Source organism: Macrotis lagotis, chromosome 7 (genome assembly GCF_037893015.1).
Source record: "Macrotis lagotis isolate mMagLag1 chromosome 7, bilby.v1.9.chrom.fasta, whole genome shotgun sequence".
Classification (NCBI taxonomy): Eukaryota; Metazoa; Chordata; class Mammalia; order Peramelemorphia; family Peramelidae; genus Macrotis; species Macrotis lagotis.
The window spans coordinates 79,356,456-79,376,333 of record NC_133664.1 but is presented as its reverse complement, the minus strand read 5'-3'; the positions used below and the strand labels follow the sequence as shown (position 1 = coordinate 79,376,333).

General features: G+C 33.1%; 1 pseudogene; it reads right to left on the bottom strand.

Annotated features, from left to right (window-relative positions):
• Nucleotides 1–460: 460 nt before the first annotated feature.
• Nucleotides 461–19,253, bottom strand: LOC141494066 (ATP-dependent RNA helicase DDX19A-like; annotated as a pseudogene).
• Nucleotides 19,254–19,878: the final 625 nt, after the last annotated feature.

The following is a 19,878-nucleotide window of genomic DNA, read 5'->3' as shown; positions in this document are numbered from 1 at the left end:
CAATTTCTTCATGCTGTGGGTGGTGGAGGAATGAGCTACTCCATCCCAGCAGGGGAACTCTACTGAATCCTTTTGACTTTGAAGCTGTCCAGGAGGCTCCTCTTAAATCTCCTCCTTCTTTCCATTGTAAATTCAGTTCTGTCCCTTTGACAGTTTGCTGTAGATTGGTTGGCATCCAGGGATATTCTTATCTCACTTTGTGATAGAGAACAGAACCAGATGTTACTGCAATGTCTATTGGAAGCAAAATTATTCAGATGTGCCAGTTCCTTAGAGTCTTGAAATGGGAACACGTGGGTTATGTGTATATTTAAAATATTATTTTTGTAAGCCTAAACGTAATTTGAAATGATGTAGGTAATTTTTGTGTATTCTCACCTTTTTCATTTTTGGTGACTGGATCAGTTTGAAAAACAAACAGTCCAAATGGAGCTGGAGATGCATATATAGTCAATGCTTTTCAGTTGTCTATTTTCTCAATCTCATTCAAATCATCATTATACAATCTATCTTCTTCTTGAAATGTTCTTGGATTCTGTTAAAAAGGCCCATTCTATGCTTACTGTCTGCCATGTTCACGACCAGGTTTTGCTTGCCAAAGCACCCCATGTGCCCAATGCAATGAAGGTAGGTCTCATTGTCTGAATTTCCATCCTTGTCCACTGGGAGGTCAAATTTGACAATCACACATACCTGTTCAACATCAATACCTCCAGCACACACACTTGGTAATCACCATCACTTTCTCCTTGCCCTCTCTGAAGCATTCAATCACTGTAGCTCTCTACTCCAACCCTCATTTCACCACTCAGGAGGGCTTCTTGGTAGCCTTCTTTGGATAATTCAGTTGCCAATCCACCAGCTTATTGTATGAATTGTTTGTATACTGACAAGGACAAGACTTTACCATTAGTTCATTTGGGGGCATCTTTACAGCATCTCTAGGGAAACAGTTCCTTTGTGGGTGTGACAGAAGATCATGGATTGTGCAATGGTGATAGCCCCATAGAGATTACAAAGGGCCTGGAATTTTTCATCCTGATTGCACAGAAATAGTACTGTTTAATGGTATCTAAAGTTTGCTCTTCTCACTTTGGTTTGATATTTGAGTCTGGGACAACATTCTGAGCAAATTTCCACGTGGAAACTTCAAAGGTGGCAGAGAAAAACAGCATCTGACAGTCCTTTGGGAGCGTTCTCTGGATGCAAATACTCTGATCCTAGTGGCCTCGGGTCAGCTTCATCCAGAACAAAAATCTTGATCTTTTTGAGGTCAATAGATTTCAGCTTGGAGCACCAATCTAGAAAAGTGCCATGTAGATGCTACTAAAAATAAAATGATGACTCCGTTCCTTTTACCTTTATGCATAGCTAGTTTTTTAATCCCCCTCCCAACATTAGAGAGTTAATGAAAAACAAAAATAAAGGTGGATGACTAATATAAAAACTTATATCTTCAGAAATATAAGCTTAAGAACCAATGGGCACATCAGCTCTTTATTTTTAAGTTAAGTACAACAGGACATTTTCACATATGTAAAGTTGGTAGGTAAGAAGAAATATAAAGCAAAAAAATACTTTAGGATGAATTTTTACTTAACATCCCATTTCAAGCAATATTTTTCATATTCACTAAAAATATAAAAACTGAAGCAGTTAAATAATAAAAAGCCTGCTCTTTCATGAGCAGTTGTCAGCTGTACCATATTTAAGGATTTTTTTTAAAAAATTGATCTTGAAGGATAGATAGGATTTGATGACTAATAATTACAGTAGGTTCAATTTATGCGACTTTTCATCTTTAGGAAGAATTCTTCTATTTTTTTCTTCCAATCTAATACAGGCAACCAATGTTCAGACAATTCAAGTCTTTAAACATTTATACTGTCCTGTGTTAAAAGTATGGCAAAGTGCATGGTCTCTTATGCAGAATGATTTAAAGGTATCAAATAAAATTAAATAATGATTACAATGGAAACCAATTATACTGAAGCACAGTTATGAAAATCTTTTTTAAATTTTAAAGTACTCTAAGAACTTCTGTTAGATTTTTCTATGTGTAAGGAAGATGGGGAAGAAATATAGTAAAGGCAGGTCTATTCTAATAAACTTTCTAAGTTAACAAAGTCCAATCCAATAAAGAAAAATGTTTAATTAAGAGTTTATTTTTAAATAAACACCTCCCATCTTATTTATTGTGATTTTGAAAATTATTCAGCATTATAAAAGTTTGATGTCACCAAAGTTGCTGGGAAGTTAATGCATAAATCTGTTGCAGAAGGAGCTATGGCTGTCGGTACAAGAAGAGCCTTCATCATCTAAATAATAGCACATTATGTATACATGTATATACATGTATACATATATAATTATGTATACATATAATCATATATACGCATACAAATATAGTATGTATCTATCATTTTTGCTGTTGAGAAAGCAATAAATATCACTTCATTTGGGGGCACCAACTAACAGTTTTTGTAAATTGTCTGGGAACATGAGATAATTCCTATTTAACTGCACAGTAACCTCAATTTGTTAAATTCAAGTTTAAAGATTGCATATATTGTAGAATCTCTGTCAAAAGACAAAAAAGACATCTAACTTGCTCTTCAAGCTAGAGAGTTCTATAAAATATCAGCGTCAAAGTTTAATAACTCTCATATTTTATCATGCCTTGAAAGTGGCTCTGGGTTCTGTGCCACGATAATACAAACTCTGCAAGTTCTTTATAAGCTACAAAGGCTAAGATTACAATAACAATGATAGATATGAAAATAAAGCACTTATATGACTTCAAGTTTTTAAAAGTACTTATAAAAATTATCTCATCTTATCCTCAAAATCCTAAAAGATAGGCACTACTTCCATTTTACGTTTGAAGAGATCAAGGGAGAAAGAGATCAAATGACTAGCCCAGTTATTGTCTGAGGCTGAATTTGAACTTGGAGCTTCCTGATACAGGTCCAGAGATGACAACTCATAGTAACTCCTGGGTACTTTAAAACACTGATGGTCTTTGTTCCTGTTTTCTATGGATTAAGGTCAAAGGTCTACGTCAAAGAATTAATGACCAAAATAATTTCTTTAGTGTTAAGCAAGTAATTCATGAAACTAACTGCCAATTACTGTTAACTATATATTTCCATGAAAGAGGATCATTGGTTTTGAACTAGCAGAGAGATCTTATGGGTCAGGTTACACAAATAAGGAAACTGAGTTCTAGAAAAATAAGGGATTTGCCCAAGGTTTGCTAAACAGCAAAGCCAGGATGGCAATCCCAAATACAGTCTTCTTTTCTCTGTACCATACTGACTAATGGAAAATATGTTCCTCAAAGTTGTGCAACCTTGGAATTTATCAAGAAACTATCTTAATTTTGTTCTATGAAACTAAGGCTTTAAATAATCTCTTAACCTTATTTTGTTTCACAAACCTCATCTGCTGAAGGATTCTTTTATAGATTCTTTCTCAAAATAATGTTTTTAAAGTCAAAATGTAGTAAATAGGATTACAAAGGAAGTCAAATAAATTGAAATAGAATTATCTAGTTATCTCTTTATGCAAATATATGTAAAATTATTTTAATATAATATACTAAATATAAGTATAGTATACAAATTTACAGAGTATCTCTTAAGATCTCTATTTTAGGGGTGGCTAGGTGGTGTAGTGGATAAAGCACCAGCCCTGGAGTCAGGAGTACCTGGGTTCGAAATCCAGTCTCAGACACTTAATAATTACCTAGCTGTGTGCAAGCCACTTAACCCCATTTGCCTTGCAAACCCCCCCCAAAAAAAATCTCTACTTTAGAACACACTAAAGAACAAGTAGATATAATATTTGATACTATAAATAAAAATATTTTGGTCCTTAGGAAAAAAAGGAATCTTTTCTTCATTTATCAGCTATAAAGTTCATTTAAGGAACAGAAGGAAGAAAATCATTAGCAAAAGACATGGATATAATAACAACCAGTGGACAGAGCCCAGTGGATAATAACCAAAACTTCTGGAGAGTTTTCCAAATTTAAACTACAGTGCTGTCACACTCATTATTATTATTATTATTATTATTATTATTATTATTATTATTATATCATCATGATAATCCCTTAGGACATACCTGAAGCTGCCCAAATATCTACCAGAGCTTTGTCATGTTTCTCTGAATTGTTGACCCCCCCCAAAGATTAACATCCACTGTGATGTTAGGCCTGAATTCAGGAAGACCTGATCTCAAATTTTGTCTCAGACAGTTCATCACCATAAGACCCTAGACAAGTCACTTAACCTCTATCTGCCACAATTTCCCTGTCTGTGATGATAGTATCCACCTCTCAGGGTAGATGAAGATTAAATGAGATAAAATTTGCAAAGTGTTTAGCACAGGAATATAGAAGGTGATATGAAAATTTTAGCTATTATTGTTAGCACAGATTAGATACAGAAAGAGTATTCATATTCTGAATATCTGTACACATAAGAGTTTGATCCATTTTGCAGGGTCACAAACTCCATTGGTGTAATTCTCTGTTTACTTGATACTGCTTCATCATAGCATTCTTTGAAAGAAAGGTATTATTTCAAAATCAAATTCACTTGAACAAACAAGATGCAATAGATATGTTACATGATATGTCTGGAACATGTAGGAAAATTATTACCTGTCAAGTTGCTGATTACAAGTTTTCTATTTTTAAGCATACCTGGAATGCTATTGTATAACAGTGATTCAGTTACCACTCAATCTCAGCTTAGCCGTCTTCTTCCTTTACTTATATAAATTTTGCAGGAAAAGTTTCAGGAAGTTTGTATTATTTCTCTATTTACTTTGACTCTGCAAACCTTATATCTTATTATTTAAGAATGATGATGATAAGGATGACCCATTAAACTATGAACTCCATAAGTCAGATCTGTCTTTTGTCTTTCTTTGTATCTTTCATGCCTAACATATAATAAGTACTTAATAAATGTTTGTGGAACATCAAATGATGAATATAATAACAGAACAATCCATGGTACATTCCATATAAGATAATAGCATAATAGAAATGATTCAAATTCATTTCTATCTGAAATACATCTAAAAAAGATAAGAACTAAATGGGATAAGCAATGATGACAGAATAAAAGAAAACAGTTCAACCTAGCCCTTTCCCCACAACCACTACATCAACAATATAGGAAGAGTATCAAATAGAACTATGATCCATAAGCTCAAGGAAAAATCACCACAAATCATTTTTGCAGCCCAAGTAGGTACAGTGAGATAGAAAAGAGGTCTAATTATACTGTGGATGAGATCTATCCAGGACAATTCTAAATGAGGAACTGGACTAGATCAAAGATGTGATTATGCAGAAAAGTAGAAATAGGAACCATAAAATGGCTCTGTGGCTTAAATCTCAAACAAAGTTAGTATCTAGACTGAGTGTGGACTGAGAAGAGGACCTGCCGTTAGTGGTGACTGACTTGTCACTGTATCTGACCAGGAACAATTACAGCTCTAAGACTGTTCTGGAAAAAGAGTAAGAACAAAAGTGAGCAAGAAGCACAATGAGCTGGGTTCCTGGGATTCTCGAGTAGATTCTTTTATTCAGTTCCTAGCATGAAATCTGAAACTGAATAACAAGGATAGGGAACTCAGATTAAAGGATATTCCATCTTCCTGAACCTAAATAACCTTTTAAACAGCTAACAGAAGGTTAGCACCAGCAGTAGACTATTGACACTCTCTCTCTCTGAGGGCAAGTTTATAGTTGTATTACCGAGGTCCCAAAGAAGAGACAGAAGCTTGCATAGTTCAAAACAGAAGGGAAGAAACTAGACTTTATATCAGATTCCTGAGAGCTTACAGAAAGTTTGTAGGCTGCATATTGAGCTTAATAGCTGGAAAAAGTTGCAGGAACAAGACCCAGATAATACATATCAGGACAAAAAAAAAGAAGAAAAAAGCAAACATTCTCTCCAGAAGAGTGCAAACCATGGTTCTGAAATAAAACTCAGTCAGAATATAGAAAAACAAACATACTACCACTATAATGAACTAAAATTATAACAAAGATTCCCAAAATAGAAATGTAGGAGAGATTGATTTTAAGATATTTACATCCAACTGATGCTGAGTGAGATGAGCAGAACCAAAAATAAACATTGTATACCCTAACAGCAACATGGGGGTGATGATCAACCTTGGTGGACTTGATTGTTCCATCAGTGCAACAACCAGGGACAATTTTGGGCTATCTGCAATGGAGAATGTATCCAAAGAAAGAATTATGCACTTTAAACAAAGACTAAAGACTATTACCTTCAAATTAGAATACAAAAGTTATCTTATTGTGTAATTTTACTATCCAATACTTTATTTGTCTTCCTTAAGGATATGATTTCTCTGTCATCACATTCAACAGAGATCAATGTATAACATGGAACCAATGTAAAGACCAACAGAATGCCTTCTGTGGAAGGGGGGGAGGGAAGCAAGAATGGGGGAGGACATTTGTAAAACAAAATAAATAAAATCTTTCTAAAATAAAAATATTTACATCTGAGCCTTAAAGAAAATACGACTTAAGCACCCATTGAACTAGAATTCTTGGAAAAAATAAAGCAAAAGATAAAAGATTAGCTTCTAAACACAGTGAGAGTACTAGAAAAAATAATCAGACAAAAAATAATGGTTTAGAGGAAAGACTTGGAAGTACAAATAGCTAATTAAAGTAAGTACCCAAGAATCAGACTTCTTTAAACTTAGAATGACGCAAACAGACATTAATGACTCAATGTAATAAGAAATAGTAAAGTCAAAAGACTGAAAAAATAGAATATGTAAGGCATTTCCTATCAAAAACAATTGTCCTCAAAAACATATGGAGAGAAGATAATTTAAGAATTATTGGATGGTTTGAAAGCCTTACCCTTCTATCCTTGTCTACTTCCCAAAAGGAGCCCAAACATCTTATTTCAATAAAGTATGAAAGAAATCTATGCAAATCTATTAGAACCAGAGAACAAAGTAAAAATAGAAAGCATCCACTAGATTCCTTCAGAAATAAATCTATATCTACAGAGATTCTGGGACAAGAAAAAAGTACAAATACCAAAAAAAGAGGGTCCAAGTACCAATAAGTGACCGAATTTCATAGTCACTGCTGTAACGGAGTAGAGAACTAAGAATATGATATTTCAAAGACAAACAACATAAGTTTACAACCCAGAAAAGCTTACTCTTCAGAAATGGATAGTAATTTTAAAGGGAGGAAATGGACTTTAAATAGAGAACTTCTAAGGATTCCTATTGAAAATACCAGAACTGAGCATTTTAAAAAAGTAAATATGAGCGAGGTATTGAAAAGCATTTTTTTTCAATAGAGATAATAAAAGATCCTTTAAGAATTCTATTTTTGAAAGTTGGAACCTAGGGAACACTGGGGCAACAGGCCGTACTGGGTTGAACTACCCTAAAACAGAAACAAACTGTCACTTAGGCAACTCTATAGGCAAGCAGAATGCCAGGGCTACCCTGAAGGATGGAACAAACTGCTACATAGGCTATACCATAGGCAAGGGATAAACCAGGTACCAGATCTCAGCCCCAGCACAAAAAAGCTTGCAACTTTACTCCCTTTGTCCCAGGAGTAGAAGGACAATAAAAGCACCATCTCAGAGTGACAAAAGGTCTACATGTGAAGCCTCAAATGAGTTTATGAATTGGCATCAAATCCAAAAAGACCTCTTGGAAGAGCTTAAAAGGAATTTTAAAAAAGAAAGAAGAAAGGAAGAATATAAATGGAGAAGAGAAATGAGATCCAGGCAGAAGAATTATCAAAAATTTCCTGTAGAAATCAGCTCTTAAATGAAAAATTGACCAATTGGAAAAGGAAAACTTAAAAAGTAAAATTAATCAACTAGAAAAAAATAACTGAAAAAATAAAACTCTAAAAATTAGAATTGGACAAAGGGAAATTAACTTCCCTCCATGCATGAGAGATCAAGATTCCATCAAACAAAACTAAAAGAATTAAAAAATAGAAGACAATTTGAAGTACCTCTTAAGAAAAATGAACAATCTGGAATAGATTGAGAAGAGATAATTTACAAATTATTGGTCTGCCTCAATGCAGCAATTAAAAAAAAAGCCTGAAAAATATCTTTCAGGAAACTTTCATGGAAAACTACCCTAATATCCTAGAACAAAAAGACAGGCCAAATGATAATATTTGTAACTTCCTTTTTGAAGAAGATCCAAAACTATTTGAGTACAGTGGCCCAATATGAATCAGAATAACTGAAAATTGCCCAGAATATGAGGTAATCAGGACTATGTGACTTGTTCCATCTAAGGTCCAAGCTAGTAAGAATCACGTGTCTGAAGTCAAATTTCAACATGAGTCCTCTTGACTACAGGCTCAGTGGTCTAATCCACAAGAAGGCAAAATAGTACTTGAAAGAATTCATCAATCACCTCCAGAAAGAGATACCAGATTAAAATCTCCAAGGAATATTGTGGTCAGATTTCTTAGTTCTCAGGTAAAGGAGAAAATAACTCAAGCAACCAAAAGGAAGAAATTTAAGTACCAAAGAACCATAGACAGAATTGCCCAGGACTTATCAGCTTCAACATTGAAAGATTGAAAAGTCTGAAATGAGATATTTTTGAAGATAAAGGACCTTGGATTAGAGCCAAAAATCAACTACCCGGCAAAATTCAGCATATTCTTTCAGGGGAAAAGATTGAATTTTGACAAAAGAGAGGAATTTCAAACTTATCTGATAAGAAGACCAAAACTGAACAGAGTTTGATCTTCACATACAGTACTCAAGAAACAAGTAAATAAGGTAAATGAAAAGGGGAAAAAACATAAGTCAATACAATGAAACTGTATATAAATCTCTACACAGGAAAACAATATGTGTAACTCTTGAGAACTGTATTTCTCTTAGGATTGTTAAAAAAAAGTATTCTTAGGAAGAATGTATGAGTATAGATTGATCATGAAAGTGATAATGCTTTAGCTAATATTTCAGCTCATGAGGATTAAATAAAGTAGGATGTAGGTTTAAATGAATGTTGAAGTGAGTTTGCTTTACATGATATTTCAGCTCTTGAGGATTGAATTTCTATTGGGACAGTGAAAGGGAATGTACTTAGAGGTTCTGGGTATAAATAGACCATGAAGTGATTTGGTTTTACATGCTACATTAGCTCAGAAGGACTATTTCTTTAGAGGGTACTTGGAAAGATGGAGTGATATAATAAATTGATTATAATTTGATAATGTGTATGGTTCTTGAGAAGCAGTGAACTCTTGAGAGGAGTGTTCTTGGATAAAGGCTGTGGGTAGGAAGTAACTATGAGGTTTTGTAATTTAATCAATCAATGAATCAACACTTAAGAGTTGTTCTGTCACAACAAATAAAAGGAATATATTTTCACAGAGGTTGTGGGTACAAGACATCTTTAAAACAATTAAAACTTGAAAACAAGACAGTTTTAAAACAATTGAGACTTGAAAAATATATTAGGAAAGGCTAGACATTATAGGATAAATCGCATCACTTGAAGCGGCATGAAAAACTATTTTAGTAGTGGGAAAGAAGGAAGGGTGGGAGCACTGAGAATTTATTACCCTCAAAAGATTTGACTCAAAGAGAGTTTAAGAATGTATCTTACCCTATAGTGAAGGGGGGTGGGGAAGGGAAAAGAAAGGGAAAGAATGAACTGATAAAAGGGAGAGGGAAAGTAAGAGTAATGATAAAGTTAAATGAAAAGTTAAAAAGAAAAGTTAAAGTGGAAAGGAAGAAAGAAAGGGAAAGGAACTGATAGAAAGAAGGGCTGATTGAGAAGCAGCAGTCAAAAGCACAGCATTGATAAGGAAGAATAAGGAGAAAGAAAAGGAAAATACAAATGGAAGAAAATAGCATGGAGGGAAGCACAAACTCAGTAATCATAATTGTAAATGTGAATGAAATGAACTCTCCCATAAAACAGAAGAGGATAGAAGAGAGGATTAAAAACCATAAGCCTTCAATAAGTTGTTTATGAGGAACACATCTGAATCACAGAGATATATACAGGACAAAGATAAACAGCTAGAGCAGAATACAATATGCTTCAACTGAAGTTAAAAAAAGAGGGGTAGCAATACTGATCTTAGACAAAATAAAAGCAAAAATAGATCTCATTAAAAGGCATAAGGGAGCAGAGTCAGGATGGCCGAGCAGTCTAAGGCACTGCGTTCAGGTGTCAGTCTCCTCTAGAGGCGTGGGTTCGAATCCCACTTCTGACATCTCGGGGCAGCTAGGTGGCAGTAGTGGATAAAGCACCGGCCCTGGAGTCAGGAGTACCTGGGTTCAAATCCGGTCTCAGATGCTTAATAATGACCTAGCTATGTGGTCTTGGGCAAGCCACTTAACCCCATTTGCCTTGCAAAAACCTATAAAAAGGCATAAGGAAGGAAATTATATCTTCTTTATAAGGTATCAAAGCCAATGAAGTAATCAATAATAAACATATATGTACCAAGTGGTATAGCATCCAAATTCTTAGAGAAGAAGCTAATTGAGTTAGAGGAAGATATAGGCAGCAAAGCTACACTAGTGGGGAACCTAAACTTTCCTCTCTCAGAATCAGATAAATCTAACCACAAAATAAACAAGAAGGAAGTTAAGAAGATGAATAGAATTTTAGAAAACCAAGATATGATAGACCTCTGAAAGCAAATAGAAAAGAATATGCCCTTTTCTCTGCAGTACATGCTACTATATCAAAATCAACCATGTACTAGAGAATAAAATTCTCACAATCAAATACAGAAAGGCATAAATATTAAATGAATTCTTTTTCAAATCATGACACAATAAAAATTACATGTATTAAAGACCATGGAAAGATAAACTAAAAATTAATTAGAAGCCAAAATAACCTAATTTTAAAGAATGAGTGGATCAAACAACAAATCTTAGAAATAGCAAATAGTTTTATTCAAAATAATAGCAATGATGGCACATCATACCAAAACTTATGGATGCAGCCAAAGCAGTTAACAGGGAAAATTTTATATCTCTAAATGCTTATATGAATAAAATAGAGAAAGAGGAGATGAATGAGCATTAAAAATCAGAAACAAAGCAAGTTAAAAATTCTCAATTAAATATATAATTATAAATTCTGAAAATCAAAGGAGAAATTTATAAAATTGGAAGTATGAAAACTTGAATTAATAAATAAAACTGTTGGTTTATGAAAAACAGCCAAATACATAAGCTTTTAGTTAATGTCATTTAAAAAAGAAATTAAGAAAACTAAATTACCAGTATCAAAAGTGAAAAGGGTGATCTCAACACCAATGAAGAAGATATTAAAGTAATAATTCAGAGCTATCTAACCCAACTGTATGCCAATAAATCTGACAATATAAGTGTAATAGATGAAGATTTCCAAAAATGTAAATTACCCAGCTTAACAGAAGAGACAATAAAACATTTAAATAACCCCATATCAGAAAAAGAAAATGAACAAACCATCAATAAATTACCTAAGGAAAAAATCTCTAATGTCAGTTGAACTTACAAGTGAATTCTACCAAACATTTAAGGAACAATTAATTCCAATTCTATATAACATATTTTTTAAAATAGTTTGAAACAAGTTCTACCAAATTCCTTTTATGACACCAACATGGTGTTGATAACTAAACCAGGAAGAGTCAAAACAGATGAAGAAAATTATAGACCAATCTCCCTATTCAATTGATGCAAAAATTTTAAATAAGATTTTAGTGAAAAGATTAAAACAAGTTATTACTAAGGTAATAGACCAAGATGAGATAGGATTTATACTAGGTATGTAGGAATGGCTCAATATTAAGAAAACATTAAACAAAATTCACCATATCATATAACAAATTTAACAGAACTCACTTGATTATTTCAACAGATGCTGAAAAAGGCTTGGACAAAATATATCATCCATTCTATTAAAAACACTACATAGCATAGGAATACATAGTGTTATTCTTAAAATTATAAGCAGTATCTATCTAAAACCCTCAGCAAGTAATATATATATATATATATATATATGATAAACTAGCAGCATTTCCTATAAGATCGAGATGCTAACTTTAGCAATAAGAGAAGAAAAAGAAAGTGAAGAAATTAGAATAGGTAATGCAGAAGCAAAACTTTCACTCTTTTTAGTTAATATGATGGTATGCTTAGCTTATCCTAGAAAATCAACTACAAAAATTATCTGAAACAGTTAAGAACTTTAGCAAAGTAGAAGGATTAAAAAACAAATCTAGATAGATCATCAATATAATCCAAAGAGCAAGAGATAGAAAGAGAGATTCCATTTAAAGTCATTATTGACAACATAAAATACTTGGCAATCAACATTCAAAGACAAATTCAGAAACTATATTAGCACAATTAAAAAATACTTTTCATCGAAATAAAATCACATTTAACTAAAACAATTGAAAAAATCATTTGCTCATGTTTAGTTATTATAATAAAAAGGACAATTCTATCTAAATTAAATTATTTATTCAATAAAATACCAATCAAACTACCATGACAAGCACATGAATTGGATTTGAATGCTACAACACCAGCCTCACTTTCTCCTCCACAGTCATCTGGATCCAATGGCCAGATATGGACCAGGACAACTGGAAATAGCCCTAGATTCAAGGTAATCAGTGACTTGCCCAATGTCACACATCTAATAAGTGGCAATTGTCTGAGGCCAGATTTGATCTCCCATCCTCCTGACTCCAAGGCCAGGCTCCAGTCCTCCTACTTCATACAGGACCACTGGACCTAGAAGTTCCAGGAAGAGAAAGTGAGGCTACTGACTTAGCACAGTACCCCCTCACTCAAATCCAATTCATGTGTTTGTCATGGAATCACCTCCCTGGTCTTCTTCGAGAATGAAGGTCAAACATCATCATTAATTAAACTACCAAAAAGCTATTTTACAGAGCTGGGAAAAATAGCAATAAAATTCATCTGGAATAAGAAAATGTCAAGAATATCAAGGGAATTAATGACAAAATGCAAAGTGGAAGTTATCAAAACTGTCTGGTACTGTCTCAGAAATAAAGTAGATCAATGGATTAGATTAGGATAAAGAAACAGTACCAAATGACTTTAGTAATCTACTGCATGATAAACCAAAAGACATTTGTTTCTAGAATAATAACTCACTATTTGTCAAAAGCTTCAGGGAAAACTGGAAAATAGTATGGCAAAAAAATAAGGAGAAACCCATATCTCACATTCTTATTCCAAAATAAAGTCTAAATGGGTACAGGATTAAGGCTTAAGGTGATAGTACAGAACAATTAAGAGAATAATACTCTATCAGTTGGTTCTATGGAGAGGGAAGAAGCTTATGATCAAACAAGAGATAGAGAACATTATAAATTTCAAAATAGATGATTTCAAATATATTAGATTTTAAAATTTTTGCAAAAGTAAAACCAATGCAGCCAAGATTGGAAGGAATGCAGAAAAATGGAAAATTATTTTCACAGCTAGTGTTTCTGATAAAGGATTCATTTCTAAAATATACATAACTAAATCAAATTTATAAGATTACAAATCATTCTCCAATTGATAAATGATCAAGGGATATGAACAGGAAGTTCTCTGATGAAGAAATTAAAATGATTATTAGTAATATAAAAATGATAAAGAAATGATTATTGATAGAGAAATACAAATTAAAACAACTCTGAGATACTACATCACACCTATCAGATGGCTAAGATGCCAAAAAAAGAAAATGATCAGTGTTGGGGAGGATGTGGGAAAATTGACACACTAATGCATTGTTGGTGGACTTGTGAACTGATCCAGTCATGCTAAAGAGCAATTTGGAACTACGCACAAAGGTCAATAAAGTTGTGCATACCCTTTGATGCAGCAATACTACTACTAGGTCTCTATCCCAAGGAAATCATAAAATATGGGAAAAGTTCCATATATACAAAAATAATTTATAACAACTCTTTTTGAAGTGACAAAGAATTAGAAATTGAGAAGATGGCTATCAATTGTGGAATACCTGAACAAGCTATATGTGAATTTTGTGAGGTACTGTTGTTCAGTAAGAAATCATGAGACGGGGCAGCTAGGTGGCACAATGGATAGAGCACCGGGTAGTCAGGAGTACCTGAGTTCAAATCTGGCCTCAGACACTTAATAATTACCCAGCTGTGTGGCCTTGGGCAAGCCACTTAACCCCATTTGCCTTGCAAAAACCTTAAAAAAAGAATGCCAAAAAATATATCATGAGACATTAGAGAAACCTGAAAAAACTTGAATGAACTGATTTTGAGTGAAGTGAGCAAATCGAAGAGAACAGTGTACTCATAAACAACATTGTGATATTATCAACTATGTTAGACTCAGCTTCTCTCAGCAGTTCAGTGATCAAAAGCAATCCTGAGAGACCTGTTATAGAAAGTGTCATTCACATCCCAAGAAAAAACTATGAAGTCTGACGGCAGAGCAAAACATATTATGTTCACTTTTTAAAACTTCTTTTTGTTCTTTCTTTCTTTCTTTCTCTGTTTTCCCCTTTGTTTTAACTCCTCTCTCATAACATGGCTAAATGGAAAGGTGTAATACTCAACTTTTATCAGATTTTTTATCACCATGGCAAGTGGGGAGAGAAGAAAAGGTGGTAGAAAAACTTTAGAACTCATAAATTTTTCCAAAGAAATGAATGTTGTAAACTATGTTTGCATGTAGTTAGAAAAATAACATAGAATTTAAAAAAATTAAAAATGGATTCCATTTTTTCATGTCTTGATTAATGTACTCTCCTCTCTAGGTTATCATGACACTACTCTTTCATAGTTCTCATATATAGGAATATATCTCTTCAGTTTTCTTTGTTAAATCTTCATTAATAATACCACTCACTGTTTTTCTTACAAGATTTGTACTGAACTCACTTCACTTATCCTTTTATAGGGTTTCACTTAGTCATCTAATCTGCTCCCATGCAGTCAATTATCCTCTCTGTCCTGATGATTCGGAAGTCTCTCTGCTGACCTACCTTCTTATCTCTCCAGCTATCTGTTGGACCTTTCGAATTATATATACCATAGATAAGTTAAAATTAACATGTCTAAAACTGAACTCATGATCCATCAAAACTGTCCCTTCTTATAAAATTCCCTTTGACTTTTGAGTTATTCTTTCAGTGATCCATGTTTATAACCTAGGTGTCATGCTCAGCTCCTCAAGTTTTTAGCCCTTATTGAACTTTCTGTTATACCAGAACATATTAAAGAACAGCTAGGTGATACAGTGGATAAAGCACTGGCCCTGGAGTCAGAGGGACCTGAGTTCAAACCAGTCTCAGATATTTAATAATGACCTATCTGTGTGATCTTGAGCAAGTCACCTGACCCCATTGCCTTGCAAAAAAATCTAAAATTAATAAAGTATATGAGAATATATTTCATTTTCTACTTCCCACACCTACTGATTTTGCATTTGTAGCATTTCTTGCAAATGTCCCATTTTCTTCTTTAACATTGACATGATCCTAGTTAAGGTTCTCATGACATTTTGCATAGCCTGCTTCAATAGACTCCTTCTTGAACTCTGTGCTACAAGAATCTCTGTACTCCAGTCTATCCACCTCTCAACTGTCAAGGTTGATCTTCCTAAAGTATAGGATGGACTATGTCACCCCTACTCAATAAATCTCATTGATTTCCTACAACCTTCAGAATCAAATATGAAATCCTTCATCAAAATCTTGCATCATTCCCCACCCTATACTCTTCAGTCTTATGACACTCACCTTCTATCTATTCCTTGAACAAGATACTCCATCTTCCAAATCTGGTCATTTTCATTTGATGTCTCCATACCTGGAATACCTTCCAACCTTATCTCTGTTTTAGTGCTTCCCTAGCTTCCTTCAAGAGCCAGTCTGTATTCTCAGGTTTTAGCACAATTTCTGGCACATAATAGGCCATAAAAAATCTTCACTTATTCATTGAGAGAGTCTAGGAATGGTTTGTCTATGTGTTGTTAATCTTGACGAAATACAAAAAAAATAAGAAAAAATATATCAGAGAAAGAAAACTAGGGGAACTTACATCACATAACTGGGGGTTCACTAGTATATAAGCTTATACAAAACAAAGAAGAAAGAGTTGAGGGAACCGGTGAGACTTGAATTTCTACTCTTATCTGACCTGGTTAAAGGAGGGTTAGAATTCAAATATATGCAGAATTTGGTTTCTTATCAAGGAAACAGAGTATAAAGTCCAGAATAAAAGGGTAGATAAAGTGAGGGCAGGATTAATTACGAGCAAAATAAAGTTTAACCTCAGAATGTGAATCAAAAAGAGAGGTTTAAAAGAAAAGGCAAGAAATTGAAAGAACCTATGTTTGAGGTCTGAATTAGAAAGAGAAAAAAGAGAAAGCAACATAAGCAAATTACAGTAATTATCTAGTGCTGATAATACTCCTTTCTCACCACCTTCCTCTTTATAGAAAGCACTTTAGACCAAACATTAAAAAAATTAGAGAAGAACCTATAACAACAAAGCAAAAAATCTATGATCAGGTTGGATTCATGCTAGGAATGCAAGGCTAGTTGAAAACTAGGAAAAAAATAGAAATATAATAAACCAAATTAACAAAAAAGAAGAAAAACCATGATTATATCAGTATATTAAAAATGTATTTGACAGCATACAAAAAATAATTAAAACGCTTGAAGACATATAATTAAATGAATCTTTCTTCAATATAAGCAGTATCTAGCTAAATCCAAGAACCATCGTAAGTTATAGGGGGAAACAAGAGGTCTTTCCACTAAGTACAGAAATAAAATAAAGATTTAAATTTTCAATGCATACCATGGAAACAATGCAAAGACTAACAGACTGCCATCTGTGGGAGGTGGACAGAGGGAAGCAAAATTAGGGGAAAATTTATAAAATTCAAAATAAATAAAATATTACTTAAAAAACTTTTTAATATGGTGCTAGATATTTTAGATATTGCAATAATATGAGAAAAACAGAAGGAATAAGTATATGAAAGAGAAAAAAACAAACTATCACATGTTGCAGATGATCTGATATGCACTCAGAAGACTCAAGAGTAAAGTAAAAATTAATTGAAATAATTCTACAAAGTTCAATTTGTTAAAAAAAACACATAAATCATTAACATTTTCTGTATGTCTAGGAAAATCTAGCAGGAAGAGAAACAAAGAAAGATTCCATTTAAAATAACTATAAAATACATAATAAAGCTGCAAGTTTATCTGCTAAGATATAGGCAGAAAATATATGAATAAAACTACAAAAGACTATTTAAGTAAATAAAAACAGACCTAAGTAGATACATATTAATTGGGGGAATCAGAGCCAATATAATAATAAAATGGCAAAGCTAACTGAACTAATGTGTTCAGTGCCATAATTCTATAAAGTAATTCAACAATCTACTTATTAATATGATCCTCAATAAGAAAATTAATTTAGATAGTATTATTATTATATTGGCTTGGACTAACCCTGAGAAATTAATATTTCTAAATTATATCAGATGAAATTAATCTGTAAAATCAAAAGGTCAAAAATCTCAAAGGAAATAATAGGAAAAAGTGGGAAGGAAAGAGGCTTGATTATGCTAGATATGAAACGATAATATAAATCAGAAATCTCAAAACAATTTATTATGTCTTGGAAAAATAGAGAGGTGCATCAGTGCAATAGATTAAATAAGAACACAAAGAAGCAAAGAACCACACTAATCTGATATTTGATAAGGGTAGGTAGGGTGCAGAGTGGACGAATAGAGTCCCAGGGCTTGAGTCACAAAAACTTATCTTTGTGCGCTCAAATCTGGACTCAAACACTTCCTCATTATATGACCTTGGGCAAGTCACTGGACCCTGATTTCTTCTTCTGTACAATGAGTTTGAGAAGGAAATAGCAAACCACTCAAGCATCTTTGCTAACAAAACACCAAGTGAGATTATAAAGAGACAGACTTATCTAAAAACAACTAAAAAACAAAATATTTAATAACCCAAACTACCCCAGCTACTAAAGCAAGAAACCACCACTAGGAAACTGGAAGAAATTAAGTAGAGGGCAATCCACTATATACCAAGATAAGCTACCAAAAATATAAGAGAGATATAGAGTGATATCACTAATAAATCAGAACAAGGGAAAGATCAGCTTTCAGATCTCTAGATAGAATGATTTATGACAAAGCAAGGGATAGAGAAGATTAAAAAAGATAAAATGGATAATTTTGAAAATTAAAAATATTTTATACAAACAAAACCAATGTAGATAAAAGAAAAACTGATACATGGTGAGGGGAAAAACTTTTCAGACAAGGGCAAGATTTGTTTTGTTTTGGTTTTTTTTCTGAGGAAGGACTGCAATCAATATGTAAAAGGAATTGGTTCAAATTTATTAGTTATTCACTTATAGATAAACAAAAAGGATAAAAGAATATAGATTATTTTAAAATTTTCATAGATAATCCTCTCTCTATAGTCTCTTTTCATAATCTTAAGAGTTCCTATAGCTTTCTCTTTCTAAACAAATGACAAATATTTATATATTCAGCCCCAATCTTTCCCATGAGTTTCAGCTGTGCATCACTAATGCTCTACTGGATGCTACAAATTTAATGTGTTAGAAACAACAAATCCAACTTATTCCAAATTGGATTCATTCTCTACCCACAAATGCATATGCTCCCCTCTTTTAAACTTTATGATTTCTATGATCCTCCAAGTCTTCTATATCATACCCTCAGTATTATATTCCACTTCTCGATATTGCTTGTCAGATCTTGCTGGTTCTATTCACTTTTAGCTTATAGTTTTTAACTCTTAGCTTTTTAGCTCCTTATGTCTATTCATAGCTACCAATTTAGTGAAGGGTCTCAAAACTATTTGCTTAGATTGTTGCATCTTCTAATTGGTCTCTTCTCTCAAACCTCTTACCATTTCAATTTATCCCATACACTGTTGGCCAAGAGATTTTAAGTCCAGAACAATTCCCATAGCCTTTGGTAGCCTTTGGAATGAAATGTAAATGCTGTAGCTTGGCCATTAAAGCTTTTCAGAAGTTGTCCCAAACTTACATTTTTCAGTCTCAATGAAATTACTACTCTAATTCACTCTGAGGCTTGGCCAAACTCAAACCATACCTCAACTGCTGTTTCCATGTTTCCGAAAGGCATTCCCTTTGTCTAGAGTATACTCCCTCTCTCTTCCTTGAAGACCAAGCTGAAGCATCAGTTTTCATGTGAAGTCTTTCCTGATCCCTTCAACTGCTGCAAACTGCCTTGAATATAATTATTTTTTCCTTGATTATATTTTTATGTGTGCTTATTGCTTCGTTCACTAGAATATAAGTTATTTGGCTATAATAACTGTTTCATTCTTTGTATTTGTATTACAAAACTGGTCCAGTCCCTGGAATTTAGTAGATGCTTAATAAATATTTATTGATTTATGTATTATTAAGAGCTACCATCACTTTTTATTCTTATTTATCAATATTTCAAAAGAAATGTTAAGTAATGACAAAAATACCAACATATAAAACTTAAATATAAATGGTCAAACAGCATAAAGAAGACTTACTGAATAAAAAGTAAAAAAGTATCTCAAAGCCAAAACTTCTTAAGCCACTAATCCTAACTGCTACCTATACCTGTGTGAATCAATTTCCCAAGAGGAAAAAATACCATTCTATGAAAAATATCAACTATTGGATAGGCAAATTCATGAGCTATTGTTGCCTGACAAGAATCCAAATGTTAAAAACTACCTAGGAATGACCAGAAC